Source organism: Miscanthus floridulus, chromosome 5 (genome assembly GCF_019320115.1).
Source record: "Miscanthus floridulus cultivar M001 chromosome 5, ASM1932011v1, whole genome shotgun sequence".
NCBI lineage: Eukaryota > Viridiplantae > Streptophyta > Magnoliopsida > Poales > Poaceae > Miscanthus > Miscanthus floridulus.
The window spans coordinates 35,956,669-35,962,668 of NC_089584.1; positions in this window are offsets into that span (position 1 = coordinate 35,956,669).

Genomic DNA, 6,000 nt, shown 5'->3' on the forward strand with positions numbered 1-6,000 from the left:
CATGCTCATTTGCGCTTACTCTAGGCTTAGGTCTAGTTGCTAGTGAGGTTTGCATACCTCTAAACCCAAGGTGCTTGCGTGCACCGTGTTTGTACTCAATGGGGCTTGTAGTCTTGCGAGACCACACCAACCACGTTTGTGGTGTGGCCATCACCGTGTACTGAAGAGAACAAGGCCAACGACGGTTCAGCCGGAAGCTTGGTAGTGAAGACGGTGGGGAGCGGTCCAGGAGAGGCTTGCCAGAAGGCACACCAGAGACCCACTTACGCATGGGGAAGGCCTGGGGCTATCCACAGAGTTACCCAACTAGGAGCTTGGCCTTTACAAGGGGCTCCAACGAGGACTAGGGGGAAGCTTGTGTGCTTCTTGATACCTCGGTACAAAGACCAGAGTTGTCGGCGGGTGTTTGCATCTCTACCTCATCTTTACCTTTCGCATTTATATTGCTACCTTGGTGTGTACTTTATTTTCCTAGCTTAGTTGATAGGCTAGTCGATAGGATTGGAACCTAGGTTGCATAACTCTTTTGCGGTAGAGATAACAACACACTTAGCAAAACTATAGTTGCAGATTTAGATAGATTACTTTCTTGCATAGGTTTTGCTAAGGTGGAATTAGAGGCCATAGTTTAGAGTAGATTTTTAAGTTGCCTAATTCAACCCCCATCTTAGGCGTCACGGTCCTCTACAGCCAGGACACCCCTTAAGCAGCGTAGGTGCCAAAAATAGGTACCGACACATGGATTCCTTTGTCCTTCTCCTTTTTCTTCTTCTTTTTTTTAAATTACATAGTACAACGTAGACACACACAATGCACATGCATACTCACTCCTATGAATACACATACACAAACCCTACCCCTATGAGCATCTTTGAAGGACTAAGCCAGTAGATCTTGAAATTCATAAAGTCACCACAGGCACCTCATTGTCGACAGGGACATCGCCTACCAATGAAAGTATAACACCATTAAATCTTGGAATAAATCTAGAAAAATATGAGCACCCATGTCAAGTCAAGGACTTGAACCTAGATGGGTAGGTTCCACCACAAGGAACCCAACCAGCTGATCTAAGATCAGTTCGCTCTCCTTTTTCTTCTTCATTCTACCACACATGTCTATTGCCGACTCTAACTTCTCCTACTGCTCCAACCTGCTCTCCTCTAGTCCCAATCGAAGAGGAAAGCTTGGGCCCTCACCCCTGCAGTTTGCTTGCTAGCGCTCCTAGCCTCACCCAGCACCCCTCCAACCACCACCATCGCTAATCGGTCATTGTCAAGGTGTCCTCTTCCTTTTAAGGCCACAAGCCATTAGGACCTCCATAATGGGCTAATGATGCTCCCCAAAAAATGGGTCTCATGTCAAGCAATGGGCATCAAAGCCTGAACATTTGTCGCTATTAAAATATAGGCACCGAAGCCATCTAATCTGCTGAGACCCATGTCTATTTGTCTAGGCACCAAGGTCTATGGCTCCAGCATAGAATCATCAGCACAATAAAATATTTCTTTATTGTTTGGGCATCGCCAGGCATCGATGCAAGTACGTGCATTGCTTCAGGATTTTATGGCACCACTGGTTTTGGGGCATCGCTGGCCACAAATGGCAGAAGCGAAGCTTTAATTTTCTCTCTCTCCTTTGGGCATCACTTAAGCTTCACATTGTGGAAGGCCTTAGGCCCTCCATAACATGCTCTTGAGTGATGCCCAAAAGAGGAGAGAGAGGATTCTAACATCGTCGTGTCCATTGCACCTAGTGAAGCCAATTTTCAGCGATGATACCAAAATGAAGATCGGTGCAAGAACTTGCGTCGATGCCCACCGATGCCAAAGTGATAAAATAATGTTTCACTCATCACCCACTACTACCACTACTGCCAGCTACCTCCATAGCTCTGGAATGGATATGAGTAGAGATGTGCTGGTACTCGTCCTCATCGACCTCGGGGCATGGTGGCAGTGGTGGGCTACAAAAGCGGGGTAGCGCCGCGGGCCTAGGGACTCGGGTGCCGATGACAATCTATAGGAGCGGGGCATGGCCTGGCGATGATCTATAGGAGCGTGGCAACAGCGTCGGCCTAGGGATTGGGGCAGCGATATTGGCTCCCGTGCGACAAGCATGGTGGCCGAGAGGAAGATGACAATGGTGACCTATGCAAAGCTATGGCTGACGAGAATCACCTTCTTTTTTTCTAGATCGGGGATATAGCCCGTTTTTCATTAGGAGGAGTGAATTACAAGTCAGCTATGAGAGAACCCACATAGCACATATTACAAACCACTAAGATAGTAGTGAGTGACCTGGAATAAACATAGGAACAATAAAAAGACAGAAGAAAGAGCGACTGCCCTCAACACCCTAGATGTACAACTGTGCCTACAATAAAAGTAATCAATGCTAAGGTTGCCCACAGCAAAGACTAAGCTGTGGTGATAAAGTATCCACCCAGAGAAGACACATCAATATCTAGTAGCAACGGCGGCAAAGCATCCACCAGTGAAGACCAAGCAAGGGGACCAAAGAGCCAACATCGGCAAACCATCCGCCAAGGGTTCCATCGATGGCCAATAAGTATCCACTGAGGAAGAAACAAAGACGCCTCCTATGGCAAAGCATCTGTAGAGGGGAGCGGCCATGACACCCTCGGTAGTAATGCATCTGCTAGAGAGGAGACCAGCAACAACAGCGACAAAGCATCCGCACGAGAACGATAGACGATGATGGCAATGTCAAGAGCTACAGGATAGACCAAAGCGAGTAGAATTAAGGCACACATAGGCATAGCGAGGAGGTCCACCAGAATCCAACAGCTCGGCAGCAACCATGGATGACAGCGACCACATGAGGGAAAAGCAATGAGCCATTGTCAATTCTTCAGCGACGCCTTCAGGAAGGAGGTGACACCCAAGGGTAGCACCCTGGATGTCATCGACACTGGCCTTAGAAGTTTCTAAGGCAAGGCTTATGCCTAGAATCTGGCAATGATAACATAGAAGCATGTGTTCAACAACGATGCCTCTAAAGAGGTATGTGGCGCCCGAGGCATCATCGTCATCCGCCTAGCCAAAGCCAAGATGAGCTTTCACCCAGAACCCATGCAACCACTGCCGCATCATTGAGAGACCCATGAGCACCACACCTTAGCCACCACAGCACCGTCTAGCCATGCCGGGTGGGCTATAGGCCGACCTATAGGCAAATCTGGCTAGCCATAGGAGAGTAGCAGCCAGTTGCAGCCCAGTAGGCAGAGGCCCTACAGGGCGCGACCCAGTCAAGGTAGGGTGCATCCAAGCAATGTCCATCCAGAACCAGTCGCTAGCTGCTGGCAGCCTAGTCCCAAGCAGCCACCAACCGATGGCCGTAGCCCAGTAGCTAGCTAACCATAGGATTCCTAGCCATCAGATCTGGCCATAGGTGTCCAGCAGCCGCAAGCCCCAATCGCCATTACCGATCGGCCTAGCCATGGCCAACTATCGTAGAGGAGTAGATCCGAGCACTGGTGCACTGGCGCGTAGCCCAAGCCCCAGCATCAGCTGCCTGGACGAAACACCACCGGCCACCAATGAGGACGGAAGAGTGAATGTCTAGGGCACCACCGGATGATAGATCTAACCTTAGGAGGCATGGATCTAGCCAGCCACCGTCGCACGCTGCTTGAGGTGAAGATGGTGGAGGGGGGAGGTGGAGGAGTGAGAGGGAGGGATGGGTAAGTGCGAATGGGCACCACTTTTTGGGACCGCCACTAGCCGCTGCCGCCACACGTCGGAGGCTGGCGACAGTGGCCAGAGAGGAGGTCGGGAGGGGGGTGCTTGGACGTTGGCGTGGTCACCCCCGAGTCACCCAATGGGAGTGCTCAGGGGAAGGGGCTATGGAATCGCCTTCTCTTCGGGTGGCTGGCCACCATGATCGATAGGATTGGGGTGGCAATGATAGCTTGGTGGATTAGAGCGGCGGCCATGACAAGAGATATTGGGAGATTGTGGGGGCTATGACCCTAGATACCCATGGCAGACTACATGGGCTGCGCTGCTAGGGGCGGTCCAGCCCACAAGATGAAGGCTTATGGTGCACGGTACTACTCGGCATGTACCGCAAGACATCAAGGGTGATATCTTGAAGATGCTATGAATCTATTAGGATATGTTCGATCCCATGATTCCTGTAATCTATTATTACTTACCAGTTATCTCCTAGATCTAACCAACTTGTAACCCTACCCCCTAGCTAAATAAAGCGGGTTGGGGACCCCTCAAAACACACACAATATCATACGATAGCCAATACAAAACAACAGACCATGAGAGTAGGGTATTACGTCGTGCTGATGGCCCGAACCTATCTAACTCTTGTGTCTCTATAGCCTTCTTGTTCTTGATTATGCGCGCCTCTGCCGATCAATCTACCTTCGTGGGATACCCCTCAGAGGACTACCAACGATATTCTATTGACAGTTGGCATGCTAGGTAGGGGTGTGCATGCTGTTTCTATGACAAACAAGATGGTATGTTTTGCAGGCTCTCCGTCCTCTCCAAAGCCCAGCTAGATCTTTACTGTTGGATCAATCTACTAGGTCATCAACGCTAATGGAGATGGAGAGATCATCAAGTCGGTGCTGATCGATTCTGTGCCTACCATACCAACACCTACAACAGCAGATCCGGTCTCGGAACCACCTCCGAGGTTGTCTTCACCAACAACTCGCTGCCTGCTTCCCTGCTACCCAAGAAAGTAGATTGACAACGACGATCTGATCGTATCCATTGATCAAGTTGGCCAAAAGATCGCCGACTGCCTCTCCATCGTGGAATCAACTATGACCACTCTAGTTCAGCGCCAACCACCCTCTGTTTCTGATCTATCGGAGGCTGATCAGGAAACTCTAGGAGTTACGACCGCCATCCATTAGGATGCCCTAAGGGGCCAATTGGCCGATGCCCCAAAGCATCCCTCCACACCATCCTAGAGGAAAGTCCAGACTCTGAGTCCTAGGGCTCTATGGAGGCTATCGCCAAAACTGCCGCCGTCCAACCTCCTTTCCCACCCTTTTGAGGAGGTGGGATTTTTAATGTTAGCATCGATAGCCCTCCGTGGGATGGGTAAACCAACGAGGACCATGCAACTCATGCCAATAGAAATGCCAACCACGCGTAGTGCCGAGCAAATGAGGTTGCCATTGTGTTAGCCAAGGTTGCTCGCAACGGAGAACAACTCGACTCGCAAGGGAGGCCACGCCCACTCCGCTGTAACCTCGATGATGAATTCGTCCGCATCGATGGCCATGATGTCTACAAGACCCCAAGCGCCAACTTGGCCGTGGCCGCTAATGAGCTCGCTCGGCTCAAGCAAATGCCAGAAGTCACCAAGGTTGCCACAATGCTTAGAGCTGTGCACTGCTAGGTCAATGAGATCCGCTAGGATCAGGGACCTTCCTACTCGATAAGCTTGAATCGTCGATCTACCACGCCAAGATCCAATCACCGCCCTAGTAGAAGCAGTTTTGCCGACCAGCATTGTGATGATGGATGCTCTAGGGGAGCTAGTGGAAACCGTATCGACTACCCTTGCCAACATGACCTAGAAGTCGACCAAGATGTTTGAGCACACATCAACAATCTCTGAGATGCGCGGCATCACATCGATGGGGGTTGTTTCTCTCGACATGAAGAGGAAGTGCACCAGCGTTAAGAATATGAGCAAGAGTTCAGTAATCCAGATGCAACCCTCTAGCCACTTAACGCCAACAATGCTATAGATCCCGACGGTGACAATATCGAAGGGCCTCGAGCATTCACGAGAGCACTTCAAACACTCTAGTGGCTTCATGGTTTTAAAATCACCAGGGTCGAGCCATATGAGGGGCGGATGAACCCCACACAGTGGCTTATGCCACCACTGTGCGCGCCGCCGAGGGAGATACCCGTGTCATGGCAAACTATCTTCCTGTCATGCTCACGCCAACTGCAATGAACTAGCTCACGAGCCTCGCCCCAAATTCCGTTG